Consider the following 19,913-nt stretch of genomic DNA (forward strand, 5'->3'; position numbering starts at 1 on the left):
AAGTGTCCCAAACTCCCAAGAACATAAAGAGGAGTAGTATTTGAAATCTTACTTTGCAATCTTGGTTAAACCTCTACGGCAACCCCACTTCCCCCATTCTATTGTCGAATCCCTGGAAGTCTGAAAATCTACTATTCTGAATTTTGACTAAAAACAGCTGAGCACTACTGGCCTATGTGGGAATGAATTCCATGAATTCACAACTCTATTAGTAAACAAATACATCCTTATCCTGATTGACGCAAACATTATCTTTGGAATATGACCCCTGGTTCCAGAGTCAACTGCCAGTCTTATTTGAACAAGATCACCTTTCATTTCTAAAGGAATTTGGGGACCTTCTTACACAATAGTCCAACATAGAAAAGTCCTCTCTCAATAATGCAAGGAGGTGCATTTCATTTCCTCAGCAGCACATCTTTTGCTATTTTCTGCAATTGCAAATTTGCATGTTTCCAAAACTACTTGAGTACATTCTCAAAATCAGTTTTTTGATATATAAACTACTTTTCTAGGACGATACTAACCGACAAGTAAGAAAGAGCTATATTGAAAGGATCTGTTTAGTTAAAGCATTTGTTTTCAAAACGTTTATGGGAGGTATGCGATTTTGCCCTTGTTTCACTGCACATTTGGCTTCAGATTGATGTGATGTCAGACATAGAACTTAAACCTGCTGCAAAGCAATAAATTCAACTTTGGGGAAAGGTAGCTGGTAATGTTCTCCCAAGTATAGCTGGCAGTGGCTTGTGTTACTGCAACAATTAAGTTCAAAGGAATGAGCAGAAAACTGATGAACCACAGAAGATTTCATAGCCTTTACAAAGACTATGAAATATTTAATGACTACTTTATTCAATAGTGAACTCTCCATTCTGCAGTACCTGTAGTATAATGAATGTAGCGTAAGTTTAATAGCAATTGCTTGCTTGCAGTTGCAACACAACTTAAGTGGAAAATATCAGATCATTTAGTAGTTTTTCATTAATTAAATTTCTTCCCAAACTTGAAATTACAAACAATAAATAGTATTTTCAAAACAAATTGTATAAATAACTTTATTAAATGGCAGGCATATTTACATAAATTGCTTTAAGCAGGAAGATATAGCAATGCCTCTTTCATCAATAGTTGAGTACTTTTTCAATTCACATTACTTAACAATGAAGAATAAATAAACAGTTATTAATGGGATTCTCAAGTTCCCAATATTTCTGTTTAATTACTAAATGTATGCATTTTATGAATAGCTTTATTAATAAGTGTCATTTTTAGACTTGGTTTATCAGTTTAAAAATCCACAAACTGAAATACTCTTATTATTCCATGCAAAGCCTTAAACAGGAACATTTAATTTTATACATTGAGAATATAGAACTTGACTATATGCTGTAGAACAGAATAAAGTTATCCTTTAATGGTGAATATTAATTTAGATTCTGCTTCTAGAGCTGTTTAGACAAAATAACTTGAATGTACACTAGAACATAATAAAGCTATCCTTTAATTGTGAATAAAAATTTAAACACCGCCTCTGTAGCTGTTTAGAACAAAATAGTCCACATGTACCAGACAGCTCTACAAATGTATATAGGATGGCAATGCTCCAACTTAATCAGGGTTAAAAAGATCTAATAAATTATTGTCATGCCATTGTGCAGCAAGGAAGTACTGAAGTACGATGCATATAAATGTGGTCCTCGAGAGATTGTTAAATATGAACCGTAAATGTAATAGTGAACTTAATGCAAGTAATTTTATGCTTAGTGTACTTGAAAAGATTACCAAAGTGACAATGAATGATTATAGTTTTGCAATACTGTTTCCTGTGTAGAATTCCATTGGAAGAAAATATAACAACACATCCTTATGGCATTTCGTTCTGTGTAGAATGCATATTTTTGTTGTAGCAGTCATCAGGAAACTGGCCAAATACCAAGGGACAGATTAGTGACAGAGTTGATGCTTTACTAGTATTACATGATTAATGGTATCCTGTTACTGCATGATTAATGGGCCTGAACTAATCTCAACAATTGTAAACAGATGATGAGCTAGAAAACTCCTCAATAACATTGATTGGTAGCATTATAAACGGAGTATGTGGAAGCAGAGGATTACAAAGGGATATCAATAGATAGGCCAGTGGGCATAACTGTTGCAAGTAGATTTCAATAGAGGTAACATAGAAAACCTACGGAACAATATAGGCCCTTTGGCCCACAATGCTATGCCGAACATGAAATTACATGGGGTTACCCATAGCCCTCTATTTTTCTGAGCTCCATGTACCTATCCAGGAGTCTCTGAAAAGATCCTATCGTATCCATCTCCACCACCGTTGCCAGCAGCCCATTCCACACACTCACCACTCTCTGCGTAAAAAACTTAACTCTGACATCTCCTCTGAACCTACTTCCAAGCACCTTAAAACTGTGCCCTCTCATGTTAGCCATTTCTCTGCCTATCCACATGATCAGTGCCTCTCCATCTTATACACAAGTACAAGGACACAAGGATAAAACAGAAATTCTAAGCAAAAACCTAGATATGGAGATGCTCCAGAAGGGATTTAGTAGCATCTTCACAAGGATCTGTAAAATAACGTGCACAAATATAGAAAATACCTGAAATGTTAGTTATACTGTCCTATATATTTAAAGGATAATAACGTAATAGATATTATGCTGCACATTAACAAAGACCAGGTTGGATCATACCTGAAAGATAGAGCATTCCTGGATCCTGCTCCCTCGAAGAGCAACAAGACATCCAGAGGCTTAGTGTGTAGATGATGTGGAATTATACTTTGATCCTAAATGATTAATTGTACGGCTGGATTACACAAAGGTGATAAAGCTAGCAGAGCTACTGCCCCATTGGTTCAGTGACCAAGATTCAACCCTGACCCCCTGGTTCTGTCAGTACGTGCTTTCTCTCTATAATGCGAGGAGTTTCTTCCTGGAGCTCTCCTATCCTCCAGTTATGCAGGTTGTTAAGCAAATTGACTACTAAGTTGTCCCTAGTGGGTAGTTTAGTGAGTGAATTTGGGGGGGAGGGGAGGCAAAATTAATGAGAATGTGGATAAGTTACATGTCCTCTCCAGATTACAAACTCCCGACTTGTAGACAGTTCATACAAAAGAGTGAGCATCTGGGAGGCTGGGTGGATGGATTTGCTGGCTGCTGCGAGGCTGCAGGTACCTTCTACCAGGTGTAAATGGTGTATTTCCACTTGTCTTCTCCCCTCAGCCTCGCACAGCAATTGCGAGCTCGGTTAAGGCAAACAGAATTGGGAGTGCTGAGCTGTTTCACAGGCTTACTCACGTCAGTGAGACGGCTCACTGTCCTGTCACAGTCACTTTCTGTGACCCTCTCCCACAAGCTTTTTTGTTGTTGATTTCTTGACATTTCTGCCTCTACTTCCTGAGGAGACTGAGGTCCTTTGGAGTATGCAGGCCTCTTCTTCAAACGTTCTACCTGTCTGTTTTTGCCAGTACAATCTTCTCTGTGGTGGTATACTGGGGCAATGGCACCAACACGGGTGATGCCAACAGACTCAATAAACTGATTAGGAAGGCTGGCTCTGTTATAGGAGTCAAACTGGACACACTGGAGGCTGTGGTAGAACAAAGGACCCTATGGAAAACCCTGGCAATTCTGGACAATGTTTCTCACCCTTTGCCTGTTAACTTGGCAGAACAGAGGGGCAATTTCACTAATAGGCTGACAACTGCACTGCTCCAAAGAGTGGTATATGAGGTCATCCTTACCCTTGGCCATAAGACTCTATAATGAATCAACCTATAGGCAGAGTGATGAAGCCCTCCTGTGTAAGGTAACTTATTTTTTTATTTATTCTTCTTCTCTTCTAATATTGTACATCTTTGAACTTGTAATGCTACTGTGACACCGGAACTTCCTTTGGAATCAATAACATATCTATCTACCTATCTAAAGAGTTATTGGAAACTGAACCCTGTTATAGCCTGGAAACTTGTACTTGGAATATTAGTGGGGGGGAAAAGGATTGCTTTGTAGACCAGCATGAATTTGATGGGCCGAAGTGACTCTCTATGTTATAAGGAAATATGAAAGCAAAATAGGCTTATGTTCCCTGAAATTTTGATGTTTAATGATGGCTAATTAGTCAGATTATATTTTCAAGATATTACAGGAAACCAGTGGTATTTCTCCATCTTCAATTGGTTATAGCAGCTGGGAATGGGAAATAAAATTAAAGGAGTGCTGTGTCATTCAGGAGTGATGGGAATAGTTTCTCCTGCAAAGAGCTTGTTTGGTGGATCGTTAATTATAAGACTGACACTAATATACTATCAGAATCTAAATCAGGTTTATTATCACTGGCATATGTTGTGAAATTTGTTAACTATCACTAAGATATTAAGGAATATGTGACAAAGGCAGGTTTATGAGTTTTTAGTCATGGTCAGTAGTGACTTCACTAAATTTCAGAACAGCTTTTCAAGGGATAAATAATCTGCTCACAGAACTTCTCAGTTTAAATAATGCAATTAAATATATAAAGGCATAATCGAATTCTCCCCATGTTTTTATACCTTCTCATTCATCCACCATGTTAGCAGCAGCCTAGCGTTACCACAGAACTATTCTTACGCATGACATTGGTAAAAGTACAGAGGAAATCCACATTTCACAACTGCTAATTAGAGTTTCTGGTACAATGTTTAAGAATCATCCCCTCAGTGAAAGCTATAAAGAAATTGCTGACTAACTTGATATTGTTTATGATGGAAAGGAATTTAAGGTTTGACATTTTGTGCAACAGGATTCTTACTGTGTACTAAGTCTTCCACATTTAGTTTTGCCTCCTTGGACACTCATTCTAAATTTCTCCAGAGTAACCCTCTAGGAACCTGACATTTTTAAGTGATTTTGTTGTCTAATGGATAAAAGCACAAATTGCCACAGAAAGATATTGCTACTTGCTACGTACTTAAACCAGTTCAAGACATTCAAGGTGGCAGATTAGTGCCTTGAATTTTCACCTATCAGGCATAAACAGTAGTCTGATTCTCCACTGAACACTTTGCTAATGTCCACAGTGTTCACCCCAATTTCCTGCTATTATCTTGATAAAAACTTCAATCATGCTCCATAAACAGTATTTCCACTGATTTTTGGTAAACAATGTCCTATCTAATTAAGCTCTGATGCTGACATCATCCTCTGAAAACACTGGACAAAATTCCTTCCAAATGAATGTGGACATGGACCAAGCACTAATCCAAATGACTAAGCATTGGAAAGACTGATCCCAGAACCTTAGATCATCTGAATCCTCTTTCCTCAGGTACACGATGGCATGGCCTTTATTCAGAAACGGTACGTACTGTTCATGACCCTATCATCCCATTTAATCCCGAGATTTGCACCTAAGCCTAATTCTGATTATCACATATTCACTGTCCCTGCCTTGACTCATCTGCCTCTGATGCCTTCATCTATGATTTTGTTAGCTTTGACCAAACTAATCCAGCTGGTTCTCTCTGCTGCTTATACTCAAACTCACATCAAATCTGATCCAACCATTTCTCCTGTACTTGATGATTGATCCTGGCTCCCAATTATGCATCAACTTAAAATTTTCATCCTTGTTTTAAAGTCCTTATGAGTTGTACCCCTCTGTATGTATAATCTCCCCCCCCCCCACAGCTCTGTCAGAGACATCTGCGCTCCTCCAATTCTGCTCTCTTGAACTTATCTAAAATTTAGTCGCATTATTATTGGTGACAGCCCTTTGACTAGCAAATGGCCTAAACTGAATTTTTCTCATATTCAATTCAGGAAAGTCCTTCAAACCCATGCTTTAATCATTCATTTAGTCCTCTTTCTTAATAATTTCCTTATAATATCAATGTCATTTTTTTTATTTGTTAATGCACCAATGAAGTGAATTGGGATATTTTTGTGTTTTTGAATGTACAACATACAAGTTCAGGAACTCAGAACAAGAATTCCCCTGGTGAAGAGTGTAAAGCAACAAAGGGATATGAGGAGAAATAAATAGGACAGGGTAGGACTTGTGTAAAAATAAGTGTTTGATGTTTGGTGTGGATTGATTAGCCAAAGGGCCTGTATCTGTACTGCACTACCCTCTCTCTCTTTAAAAAGTTAGGGTCACAATTTTATCTTGGATATTTAGTATCATAAAACCCCAAAATCCCCTTTCTAAAAAAACATACTAAATAATTAAGAAGGCTCTCTTTATTGCTCCAAATGTATTTTTCCAAACCACTGAATGTACTTCCATTCCAGGAAGAATCTTTTTAATTGTTGCCCAACCAAAATGCATCACTTTGTACTTATTTATGTTGAATTCCAACTTCTTAAGTCTATTCCTACCTCTCAATAATATACCTTTGGACACCTGAAGGATTAAAATGTGTCTTTGATTTTGTTATTTTTTCCAACCAGTTCCTTCAGTTTTTATATTGAAATCTTTGATGTACAAACCGAACAGGCCTCAGAATAAAGAAATCCACTTCTTCAATGAGAGAATAAAATCTTTTGCAAGCAGACCAATTGATCAGCAACCAGCTGTGGAAGGGCTTGCATTCAATTTAACCATGTGCTAATGTAATGAACTTGTTGTACACTATGCGTAGATTAAGACTTTTGAACCTAAACTGCATTTATTGATTTTCATACAAGTATACCAGGTGAAATTTAAAATGTCTAGAATATCAGACACCTTGTATATAAAGGAACTAATTTGCCTTATGTTTTTGCAAGCTAGTGGACACTGGATTTTGCTGGTTTTTGTACTTATTATTAATATCTTGTTACCTTACACGTTTAGTTACATGCAGTAATTAGGAGATAGCATGTGGAGTTACCCTGCTCCTCTAGAATTTTTTATACAACCATCTAAACATGTGGCATTAAATTACAATAAGCATGAAATTGGTGTACTCTGTCTCACTTACATTCCTCTTTCCATACTACCTTTCTTTCAGTCTGTCCCGTTATCTGTACATATTATTGAGTAAATGATTCTAATGTGTATTTCCTGGCTCAGGCTCTCATGTTCACTAACAATTCTACAAATGACTGGTCAGGAAGAAATTCAGTTGTTTTCTCTGTTCACGGCTTCTAAATCCATTATAGAATTTACTGCTCCAAAGTGGTTACCTGTTCATAGCAAGTTCCATTGCAAATACCCAGAAATGGGCAAATGACTGATGGCATCTGTATAACCTTTGACTATAAAATACCATGTGCTATTTTTTAAAGAAGACTTACATCACACTGTGGAATATCTGCAAATAATTTTTTGTGGAGTTCTGGTCCCCAATTGATGATATAATAAAGAGTCTGATAATATTTTTCCAAATTTCTTACAAATTAATGTCTGGTTTTAACGTATCAAGAGATCTGAAAGGAATCAAATAATCTGTATAGGTATTAAATGTTATTCAATTAAATGCAACAACTTCAATTTTATTTTTAATCTACAGAAACCAGTTATCATGTACCTTAGCTACAGTAAAATATATCAGTGTTTAGAACATAAATCAAAAATGCTAATTGGTGTCAATAAATCAAATGCACCATTTCCTTTGAATTCCACAACTCCTCCAAATATCCTTTTGGTATTGAAATGAGTTATATTCTGAGAAATTCTTAGCTCGTGGATGATCAAAACCAGATATACATTCGTCATTGGTTTTCACAACCATCCTCGCACTGAGACGATGTCTCCTGGTTCTCTACTTGACAAGGAGCCTGAGCTTCTGTAACAGGCTTTGTATCTTCAATGCGTTCTATAGTTTAAGAAAAGCAAATATTAAAATACAATATAGATGCCATTTTCTGACAAAATGCAAGATGCCATCAATAAGACAATCTTGAACAGAATAGATATTATAATAAAACAAAGAAAAATACAAGAGGGATGTCCTATGTGAGATCTTTAAAATATGAGCGTATCATCAGGCCTTGGGTATAGTAGATTACTTAACAATAACTGTGGCATATTCTGCAACCTTTTGTAGAAGAGATTCTGTAGATGCCGGAAATCCTGAACAATGTACACAAAATGCTGGAAGAACCCAGTAAGTCAAGCAGCATCTATGGAGGGAAATAATTTTGTGTGCTTTTGTTTTTAATTTAAAGCCGTCAAAAAGGTTATACAGAAAGAATAACAAAAAGTCCAGACAGAAAAATGAATAGTGCAAAATGTTTTTCAATCAATAGTTAATGTATTCTCACACCTAAATCTTTTAAGATTTATTTTTTATCTAAAGCTACAGCGTGGAACAGATTTGTCTGGCTCAGCAATCTGTGCCATCCAGCAGCCCACTTATTTAACCCTAGCCTAATCACAGGACAATTTACAATGACCATTTAACCTACTAACTGTTAAATCTTAGGACTGAAGATGCTGTCATATTAAATTAGCAGGCATGGCCAGTGATGCCAAAAACAATGCTAACTCAGCTCCTAATCCAAAGTATATTTTACTGCCAGCAAGGAAAAAAGATTCCTTTACCCCTCCCATTCTGGCAGCAGAACCGAGAATACACTCTTGGATTTGAACAAGTTTTGCAGTCTAGAATATACGACACATATCTGTCCCCCTCATAGAGATTCCTTTCAGAATTCACAAAAGCTGAAGTAAATCTAATTGTTAACCACCTTTGTGAGTGACTGCACAAGTATTATATGTATTGAGCTGGCATGCTTACAAAAGATAGCCTATAAAATTCACAGAGGTTAGAGATTCATAGCAATTCAAGAATATTTTCAAGAATTCAAGAATATTTTCCGTTGGTATTGAAACCTAATGGTTAGTTTGCAAATCATAGATCGATCCCTAAATCAGAAATGAGTACAAACCTTCAGATTTGATTGTAAGCTTTGTCATGTTTACAGTTAAACTGCTTTTGACCACGTTGTCCCTTGAAGGCTCCTGTAAATCTGTAATGTCAGGTAATGCATCCCTTCGACCAGCCCGTTCAGAAGAAGTGAATTCTCTAAGTGAACTATCTATGTCCGTCATTTGAGACCCATTTGTAGGCATCGGCACCTAGAATCAATAAAGGTTAATGTAAACCATAAGCAGATAATAAGGTCCGATTGAAACCAAATTCTGGCTAATTTATATTGACAAGAAACTGGTAATATATTACACAAGTTACCCTTTTAAAAATATGTGCTTTCTTGGCAGCTTTATATAGGAAAGATGGCCTCTTCTTCCCCACCTTAGCAGCTAATGATACCTGTTTACAGCATAAAAAGTGATCACAAGAAAACAGGAGCTGGAATAGGCCCCCAAGCCCTTTATGCTTGCCCCGCCATTCTTTATAATCATCATTGAGCTATGCTGGATGAATCTCTTCTGTGCTATTTTTCAATCTTTCAAGTATCTTTCTAAATCAAGAGTAAGGTTTGATCGATCTAAGTGCCAGGCCGATTTGGAATGTCGGGTATGGGCCCAAACGTGGTGGCAGGGTCCGGGTCCAGAGTGTGTCGATCCAAGTTCTAGCACGAGGAATGACTCTGTTTGGATGATTTAAATGCTGGGCCAGATGGATTGAAAAGGCAGGGTGATGGGACAAGAGATGAGGGTCATGGCAGTTCTACTCTTTGCTCCAGGCTTCATGTCTATAGACCCTCTTTTGTTCTGAATGCTATTTACTAACTTCTATTGTTTGCACAACTTGTTTATTTTCTCTCCGCACATTGGGCATTAGACAGTATTTTTTTTTTGTGTTTCTTTGGTTTTGTGGCTGCCTGAAAGAGACCGATCCCAAGGTTGTATAATGTATACATACTTTGCTAATAAATGTACTTCGAACTTTGAACTATTTATCTCCATCCTAAATATACCAAATGCCCTAACTTCCACCACATTTCTGAGGCAAAAACTTACAGATATTCACTACCAGAAATTTCTGTGCCTCTCACTTATAAATGCCGGGGCTCATATTTTATAGCTACATCCCTCTGTACATGGCACTCCCTTTAGTCAAAACATCTCAACACCTACCTTGTCAAGCTCCCCTAGGAGATTATTTGTTTAAGATCACCAACATTCTTCTAAACTCCTAGGAATATAGACCCAAGCTATTTAACCTTTACTTATAGGAAAACCCTGGCAGGAATTAGATGGCAAATTCCTTTTGGATTGTCTCCAACAGAGGATTCAGATGAATCAAGGTTGAGGGAAGCAGACAAGCTAATTGTCTTTGTTTCCCCCATTTTGTGAACTCTGAACTGATCCGCCTTTTGGATTGTCTCCAATGGCATTATTTCTATTTTTAGCTAAGGGGACCAGAATTGTGCACAGTACTGTAGGTGTGGATTCACCCACATACTATACATCTGTAACAAAACCTCTTTGTTCCTCAACTAACATTAGTCCTGACAAAGGGTCTTGGCCCGAAATGTCGACAGTGCTTCTCCCTATAAATGCTGCCTGGCCTGCTGCGTTCCACCAGCATTTTGTGTGTTTTGCTTTAATTTCCAGCACCTGCAGATTTCCTCGTGTTTAATTTCAAAGGAGATGTGAAGTGCAAGTTGTTTTCTGTCTTTCCCAGAGACTGGTGGGAGCCTGGAATGTACTGTTACAGCAGAACAAGAAACAGACTTTTAACAGATGTTTAGATAGATACACGAATGTGAGGAAAATGGAAGGATATGAACATTGTGTAGGTACAAGAGATGAGCTTAGTTAGCCATTTGATTACTAATTTAATTGGCTCAGCACAGCATTGTGGGCTAAAGGGCCTGTTCCTGTGCCGTACAAGCTTCTAAGGTAGGCACTTTGATTGGCATGGACGAATTGGGCTATAGGGTCTGTCTTATTTTTTAATTTCTTTATGATAATATTACTTTATGTGTGAGCTATATGTACTGTGTTATACATCTTGGTCTAGAGGAACTTTGTTACGTTACATTTCATTTTAACTCAATGCCATACATATATATGATTGAATGACAATAAACTTGAATTGTTTCTGTGCTGTAAAACTCTGATTAAAATTTGTAATACTTAATATGTCACAGGTTAGATAATTCCATTTGTTTACAACATCAAGACATCAGTTTTTTTCCCCATATATTCTCTGAATGAGAAGCCCAAAGTTTAGTTCTTTTTTCTACAGGATTCAGCCATTTTTTTGGACAAAGGCCTCATTATCTCTGGCCTTTCCCCAAGGAGCTTCTGCAATGGTTGGGTGAGTTCCTCAGCAGGTAGTGTTGGCCTTTGAGGGCACCAGTCTGACACATCCAATCATGTCCTGCTTCTGTTTTGTAATACACATTCATTATAAATGTAGTTGGATCTTACGAAACACTATCTTAATGTGGCCAAATTTGATATCTAACTTAAAAGATCTCCTGTTAGGATAGGAATGCTCTGTCTGTGTATGCACTACTATTCAGTTGGTTGGTGGAAGAGAGAAGGATGGGGGAGGAGATAAAGGGGTGGAGAGGGGGGTGGGGATGAGGAGTGGAGGGAGGATGGGGATGAGGGGTGGAGGGAGGATAGGGATGAAGATTAGGGGGTGACAGGGTTAAACAGTCAAAATGTAATCAGCAATTGGTTGTATTGAATGTAATTTGTTGGTGTTGCAATTAAAATTAGTGATAAAAAATAACTGCAGTAGGATCTTAAAGATAACTGGACAGATTGAATTATTGAATGAATTGGAAGCTAATCGACAGTGAACTAGCAAAATTGCTTCTTTTGTTTTTCTTCAGTAATAAGGAATGGTGTAAGAAGTGCCAGGAGGGAGATCGGTGGGAAGGGATGGGGGGGAACGAGTGGACAAGGGAGTCACGTAGGGAGTGATCCCTGTGAAAAGCAGAAGGGGTGGGGGAGGGAAAAATGTGTTTGGTAGTGGGATCCCGTTGGAGGTGGCGGAAGTTACGGAGAATTATACGTTGGACCTGGAGGCTGGTGGGGTGGTAGGTAAGGACAAGGGGAACCCTATCCTGACTGGGGTGGTGGTGGATGAGGTGAGGGTAGATGTGCGGGAAATGGGAGAGATGCGTTTGAGAGCAGAGTTGATGGTGGACGCCCCTTTGTTTAAAAAAGGAAGACATCTCCTTCATCCTGGAATGAAAAGCCTCATCCTGAGATCAGATGCGGTGGAGACGGAGGAATTGTGAGAAGCGGATAGCATTTTTGCAAGAGACAGTTTGGGAAGAGGAATAATCCAGGTAACTGTGAGAGTCTGTAGGCTTATAGTAGATATCAGTAGACAGGCCGTCTCCAGAGATGGAGACAGAAAGATCTAGAAAGGGGAGGGAGGTGTCAGAAATAGACCAGGTAAATTTGAGGGCGGGTTGAAAGTTGGAGGCAAAGTTAATGAAGTCGATGAGCTCAGCATGCATGCAAGAGGCAGCACCAATGCAGTCGTCGATGTAGCGAAGGAAAAGAGGGGGATGGATACCGGTATAGACTTGGAACATGGACTGTTCCACAAAGCCAAAAAAAAAGGCAGGCATAACTGGGAATGCATAAAGTATTCATTTCTAGTAAGCTAATTATTAATGAAAATGGAGTATAGTAGTTGATACAAGGATCTGGTTCTATGCTGTATGACTCTAAAACTAGGGACGTGCTTAAGCTAGTGACATGATGTGGGCTCGCCAGAAACTGGAGGTAGTGGTGCAGCAACATGCATATTTGAAATTGTCTCTGGTTTGGTGCTCGTCTGGGGAAAAACACTGCATTGCAAGATCACTTGATGACAGTCCCATGTAATGGATATTCCATTGGCAATCTTATAAATTCATTCTATTTTTATTACATGTCTTCTTTGGAAACTCATTTAATTACTTAACATTGCAATGTTGTGAAATCATAACTAGAAACTGCTTCAACACACGTTATAGTTATTGTAGTGAAATAGGGAAATAAAACACTGCATCTACCCAGCATTGCTCATATGGTCAAATTTTACAAGGCACAACATAGAAACACAAGAAACAAAAAGTAGGGCTTTGGTGTGTCAGGTTTGTTCCATCATTCACCATGATCTTGGCTGATCTGCCCCAGATCTCATCTCTCCTTCTGTGCCATTTCTGCACAGCCTACAATATATCCTGTTGGCCAGAATCAACTACAGTCTATAAATTAATGGATTAGAATGAATCAGGGACAGTGGAAGTACACACAAAGACAGTCTACCCAGAAACCTCAAGTTCTGGTGCCTTTAGTTTGGATTGCCCCCTCAGGTGTTGTGGCCACTGACTGTACGAAATCCCCATCACTCATATTGAAAAGCTGGTGAGGACAGTCAGTTCCTTCATTAGGGAGGGGATGGGTCTACCAAGATCACTAAGTAACATCTACCTGTATGGCAAAGGAGGTCCAGAGTTGCCTGTCATGGGGCTGACCGAAGAGTTCAAGTGTGCCAAGGTGAGGTTTGAGATGACTCTCTCAGAATCTTGTGACAGTGTTGTCCAGGATAACACACCGAGGACCATAACGGAGAGTAAGTGGGGTCCAGCAGAGCCAGTAAAACAGGCAAAAGCAGCACTCAGGTTTGCAGACATGATGGGCAAGTTGCAATCTGGAAGAGGGGGCCTTGGCACTGGCTCAAGTAGGCCCATTTGGCAAAAGGTGACAATACAAAAGCAGAAGTGAGTTATGGTGGTGGAGGAAGTACGGCAACAGGAGGAGCAGATGAGGTATCCAAGGTCTCTGACAAAACAGGAACAGTGGACAAGGTGGTAAAACATTGAGAAAAAGAAAATACAGCTGGAAAAAATTATGGGAAAAGGAAGGAAGAAAGATTAGCTGTTTATGATGTTCTCCTAACTCCCGGAAGTCTGAACCAGTGGCTCAGTGAGGACCTAGCCTGTCCACTCTGTGAAAGAGCAGCAAACCTCAAGTACATCCCCTCATCTTGCAAAGTATGCCTCACTCAAGGAAGAGGCATATGGAGGCACAACCTCAGATGTTTGGCATCCACTGTGGAGAAGCAAAGGCTGAGTGACAACTCTAAGCCCCATATGACTGGAAGAATCACCATCCCCTTTGTCCAGCAAGGGCAGACAGTGCTACCCTCAGTGACACGGTTGGTGTCAGGAATACTGGAGCTTGGCTGTCAACCTTGACAAAAGGCTAATATCTCCCCCGGAGGGAACCACAACCACCCTCGGACCAGGTTTGGTCCTGTGGTCCAGCAGTCTGAATGCTGTAGTAATCTCAGAGCTCACAGTACCCTGGGAAGATGCAGTCTGTGAGGTGTATGAGTAGAAACAGGTAAGATACGCTGAGCTGGCCACAGATTCCCAGCAATGTGGATGGAATGTGCCGAGTTTCCCAGTAGAGGTTGGCTGCTGAGGATTTGTGGTTACTTCCATGGTCAGATTGCCAAAGGGATTGGGAGTCCGAGGCCAGGGCCAGCAGCAAGCTATAAAAGAACTCTCAGAGGTAGCCAAGTGAAGTAGCCACTGGTTATGGATAAAGAGGAGAGGTCCTACAATGACCCATGGGTGGCCAGATGTGAAGGGAGTGCACCTGGGACGCTGGGTCACACTGCTGAGCCCTCTGGAGATGTAGTGAGCTAAAACTGATGAAACATTTAAGAAAGGGGTGCCACCTGATGATCTCTGGGACGCATCTGCCACCCACCAAGCCCTACTTCAAGATCTCTGTTGTATGACCCGAGTTAGGATCTGCTCATCAAAGAGATCGTAACAGAGGATTCAGATGAATCAAGGTTGAGGGAAGCAGACAAGCTAATTGTCTTTGTTTCCCCCATTTTGTGAACTCTGAACTGATTCTTGCTCTGGGATGATATAATCAGAGCAATGGAAACTGGACACAGGAGCTTCAGGTAATGACCTGCTAAACCCGAGTCCATTCTCAGACGCGTACTGCTTATTAAAAAGAAGTAATCTCGTGAGACTCAGTGACTGGTTCGGACCAGTCCGAGTTAAAAGTCAAGTCAACTTTTATTGTCATTTTGACCGTAACTGCTGGTACAGTACACAGTAAAAACGAGACAATGTTTTTCAGGACCATGGTGTTACATGACACAGTACAAAAAACTAGACTGAACTACGTAATAAAAAAAAACACAGAGAAAGCTACACTAGACTACAGACCTAAACTGGATTGCATAAAGTGCACAAAAACAGAGCAGGCATTACAATAAATAATAAACAGGACAGTAGGGCAAGGTGTCAGTCCAGGCTTCGGGTATTGAGGAGTCTGATAGCTTGGGGGAAGAAACTGTTACATAGTCTGGTCGTGAGAGCCCGAATGCTGCAGAGCCTTTTCCCAGTCAGCAGGTGGGAGAAGAGATTGTATGAGGGGTGCTTGGGGTCCTTCATAATGCTGTTTCCTTTGCAGATGCAGGGTGTAGTGTAAAGAGAGACCCCGTTGATCTTCTCAGCTGACCTCACTATCCGCTGCAAGGTCTTGCGATCTGAGATGGTGCAATTTCCAAACCAGGCAGTGATGCAGTTGCTCAGGATGCTCTCAATACAACCCCTGTAGAATGTGATGAGGATGGGGGGGTGGGAGATGGACTTTCCTCAACCTTCGCAAAAAGTAGAGATGCTGCTGGACTTTCTTTGCTATGGAGCTGGTGTTGAGGGACCAGGTGAGATTCTCCGTCAGGTGAACACCAAGAAATTTGGTGCTGCTTACGATCTCTACCGAGGAGCTGTCAATGTTCAGCGGGGAGTGGTCACTCCGTGCCCTCCTGAAGTCAACAACCATCTCTTTTGTTTTGTTCACATTAAGAGACAGGTTGTTGGCTCTGCACCAGTCCGTTAGCCGCTGCACCTCCTCTCTATAAGCTGAGTCATCATTCTTGCAGAAAAGACCCACCACGGTCATGTCATCCACAAACTTGATGATATGGTTCATCAAAAGGCACAAATACACACAGCTGGGGGGGTGGGGGGGTGCAGAAACCATGGAACAATGATTGTTGTAGCCAAGGACTAGAGCCAGTAAGAAGGCGACCCAGAAAGGTCAGGTGAACTTGAGGCAATGGGATGGAGATCCTCCAGTTCAACGGTTGTGGAACACTATGAGAGTCAGGAGCTCCAAATATCTAACAGTGTAGGAGAACAAGCATTGCATTTGAAGAGGACCACGTGAACATGGAGATTTGAACTGGGACTACAAGGAACATGTGGCCAGCAGCGAAAACTCCTTTTTAAACTGGTATTATATTTTCTATTCTTTGACTGTTCGTTTGACTGTTCAAGAAAACATAGTAGGTGTGCACAGGTATTTGCTTGTATAAGTTCACGTGTTCTTCTGTTGAGACAATAAAGGTAGTTGTCGGTAATTACAGATTCTCCCTGTGCCTCTCTGATCATTATTAAAGGGCTGAATCTTGTAACAATCCACATCCTCTTCAAATAGACGCAATGTCTAGCCTCCATAATTCTTCAGGATACATAATTCTAGAGATTCACTGCCCTGTGTGATAAGTTACTGTGCATCTCTAACACAGTAACTTATCACACAGGGCAGTGAATCTCTTAAGCTAGTGATGTGTGGGACAAACATAATATGGGCTTGTCAGTATTTGGAGGCAATGGTATATTTGAAATTGTCTGAGGTCTGGTGCTCGTTTGGAAAAATGCTGTATTGATAAGTCCATATCAGTCCCACAAAATGACCACTAGATTATCTTGTAACAACGTTCCTTGTTCAAGAGTCCCTCACAAGTGGGAACATCTTGCTATCTACACTGTCATGCATCTTTAGTTCAAGTTTGAATTTATTGTCATTCAACTGTACACATGTATACAGCTAAATGAAACATTGTTCCTTTGGGATCGAGGTGTAAAACAGTACATATCACTTTATATGTACTATATTATTTATTATTACTGCCTGTTACGCAGCTGGCCCTTAGCAGCAATGAAGTTCCTCCCATTCTGGTGGCGTTCAGGCCTTCCTCCATCATGTCAGTAGCTTCCTTTCAGTTTTTGCTATTGTCAAACATGCAAATCCCGGGTGCAGTCTCAGGAATACTGTCACACTCAGATTTAGAAAGATACTTCACTGCTGTTTCCATAACAGTTTTGTTTACCTGTCAGGGTTGTTAGCCCTAAGCTGAACCCCCGAACTTGGAGGACCAATGGACCACTGGACCACTCAGTCTGTTCTCTGCCCTTTGACCTGTTTAGTATCAGTGATGCTACCAAGAGCCAAAGGATAAAGTCCTGACTCCAGCCAACATAGCACTCTGGGTCATAGAAGCACGGAAGTCTCCAAACCACAACAATGTTGTGGACCTCTTGGAGGATGTCCACTATATGATCCAACAAAAATCACCCCCCATTCTTCCAAACTCCAACACACACTATTTTCTGTGCACCCCAACGTTCCAGACATGGCAATTCAGCACACTGCTGGGATGAGGGGCTGAATATTCCTTTTATCAGATATTGCAATTTAAACCAGCCACAACATGATGCACTGAGCACTGTTTTTGTTACATTTGAATAGGGTTACCAACCTTCCCCATAAAATCTTAAGTGAAGGCTAGTTGTATTTTTATAAAGAAAAACTGAGTCTATGTTGAAATAGACTCAAGTAAAATTGAAGTAGAATGTTGACAGTGTATGTCAAAGGATGTCATTTTTCCCTTGTCGGATAGCAGTGGAAAAATGAAGGTATTGAGATGGTTAGGAATTGCACAAATGAAAAACTGTAATGTGAATTTGTCTATATAAATCAATATATCAACCATCTGGATGATGATGTTGTAAAATGTATCTGCAAATTTGTAGATGGCACCAAGAATCGGGGTAGTGGACAGTTTGAAAGACTATTGCTAATATTTAATATTTCAATAACATTTGAGTAATTTTGTTTATATAAGCACTTCTGTTCATTGAATAATTCATTATACATTATAAGTATAAATACATGAATTACATAAGTCATCACACTACCAGGTGATATGTGCGTGCTTCACCAAAACTAAGTTCGAAATTAGATTCATATCTTTGGACTCCCATATCTTCGTTTGAATTAGTTTAATGTTTTGAAATTACAAAACATAATATTATGCTTACTCAAACAATACAGTTACAATATTACTCAAATACAATTAAAATATTGAACACAAAATAGCTATCAAAGCTTGCAGCACGATCTGGACCAGCTGAAAAAATGGGATGAAAAATGGCAGGTGAAATTTAATGGAGACAAGTGTGAGGAATTGCGCTTTGGGAGGACAAACCAGGGTAGGGCTTGTACTGAGTGGAAGGGCACTGAGGAGTGTGGTAGAACAGAGGGATTTGGGAATACAGATTTATAATTTCTTGAAAGTGGCATCACAAGTGCCTGCTGCATTCCTTCAGCATTTTCTATGTGTTCCAGATATTTGATAGAGATATATATATAATTATGAAGGATATAGATATGGTAAATGCAGGTAGGCTTTTACCACTGAAGTTGTGTGGGACGAAAACTAGAGGTCATAGGCTATGGGTGAAGAGTGAAATGTTTAAAGGAAACATGAGGGGCAACCTCTTCACTCAAAGGGTAGTGAGAGTGTGGAATGAGCTACCAGTGAACATGATGGATCCAGCTATGATCACAATGTTTAAGGGAAATTTGGATAGGTACATGGATGGGAGGGGAACTTAGGACTCCGGTCTGGGTGCAGAACAACCAAACTAGGTAGAGTAATAGTTTGGCATGGACTAGATGTACTGAAAGGCCTATTTCTGTGCTGTTGTACTCCAGACAGTATAATCCCTAAACAATGCAGCAAGTCAAAAACATGAGTGTCCCCATATTTGTCCTGGAGCCTTTATTTTGTGACCATAACTGGCCCTGCCACATATGTCTCAGTTGCTTTGTAATGGCATTCAGCTTTTGTTTTTTAAAACAAAATTGAAAAAGGCTGAATATGAAAGTAAGAGTAACCACCAATACTGGACGTAATTGTTTTTTATATGAAATCAAGGACATTAAAATGGACTTCTGAGTTCTAACAGACAATAAAAAGGTTGACAGAGCAAGGGCCACAAGTTTATTTAAGTTCCCTTTAGTATTATAAATACTACCAAGGCTACCAAATAAATACATTTCAGGTTTTCAAATGCAAACACAAGAAAATCTGCAGATTCTGGAAATTCAAGCAACACACACGAAGTGCTGGTGGAACACAGCAGGCCAGGCAGCATCCTGACCAAGGGTCTCGGCCTGAAACGTCAACTGTACTTCTTCCTATAGATGCTGCCTGGCCTACTGCGTTCCACCAGTGTTTTGTGTGTGTTGCTCAGGTTTTCAAAGAATGAATTTTCCCTTCTGACTTCTTCCGTGTTCCCAGCTTTCCAACGGAATGAAAATGCAGGTGGTAAGGCGATGCAAGCAATGCATTACGCACGGCTGCTATCATTACTATTCCAAAGTCAGCCAGCATGAGAAACCTTCAGAACATGTAGCAGCCTGACAGCAGTAAAAAAGTAAAAGAATAATGTAGTCTGAGACTCACATTTATGTTCTTCTAGCTGAGAGAAATTTAATAACTTCATAGCCCAACTTAATTCTATAGAGTGGAGTACATTTAAGATAATTTCAAACATGCTGCAGCTGAATTGATTCTAAATACAGATAACATCATGCAGAGAAAAGGCCCTGGGAAATGCAGCTGTACTTTGTGTAGGAAGTTGATTGCTATTTACAAACTAAATCTCAAGTTATAGCAAATATGATGGTGTTTAAAAACTTCTAATGCCCAAGAACTACTGCCAAGACCCAATGTTTTTAAGGTCAGGAATGTCTTCCATTAACTTGCATAAATACACCTTGTTACTCAGTTTGTAATTTCCTCTAGTGGAAATTTGTACATTTGCAAGTTTCACTGAGCAAAACTCTCACTGCACTAGATAGATATGCATTTTTATACACAAGTAGAATGC

At 39.7% G+C, this 19,913-nt stretch overlaps 1 long non-coding RNA gene across 1 annotated transcript in view; it reads right to left on the reverse strand.

Annotated features, from left to right (window-relative positions):
- Positions 1-1,022: 1,022 nt before the first annotated feature.
- LOC132399799 (uncharacterized) overlaps positions 1,023-19,913 on the reverse strand; it is a 65,247-nt gene continuing 46,356 nt past the window's right edge. The window contains exons 2-3 of the long non-coding RNA XR_009514083.1: positions 8,883-9,072; positions 1,023-7,807 (exon numbers count right to left, since the gene is read on the reverse strand). This is a non-coding gene — a long non-coding RNA (uncharacterized LOC132399799). The remainder of the gene's footprint in view (positions 7,808-8,882; positions 9,073-19,913) is intronic.

Source organism: Hypanus sabinus, chromosome 9, assembly GCF_030144855.1.
Source record: "Hypanus sabinus isolate sHypSab1 chromosome 9, sHypSab1.hap1, whole genome shotgun sequence".
NCBI classification, from domain to species: domain Eukaryota; kingdom Metazoa; phylum Chordata; class Chondrichthyes; order Myliobatiformes; family Dasyatidae; genus Hypanus; species Hypanus sabinus.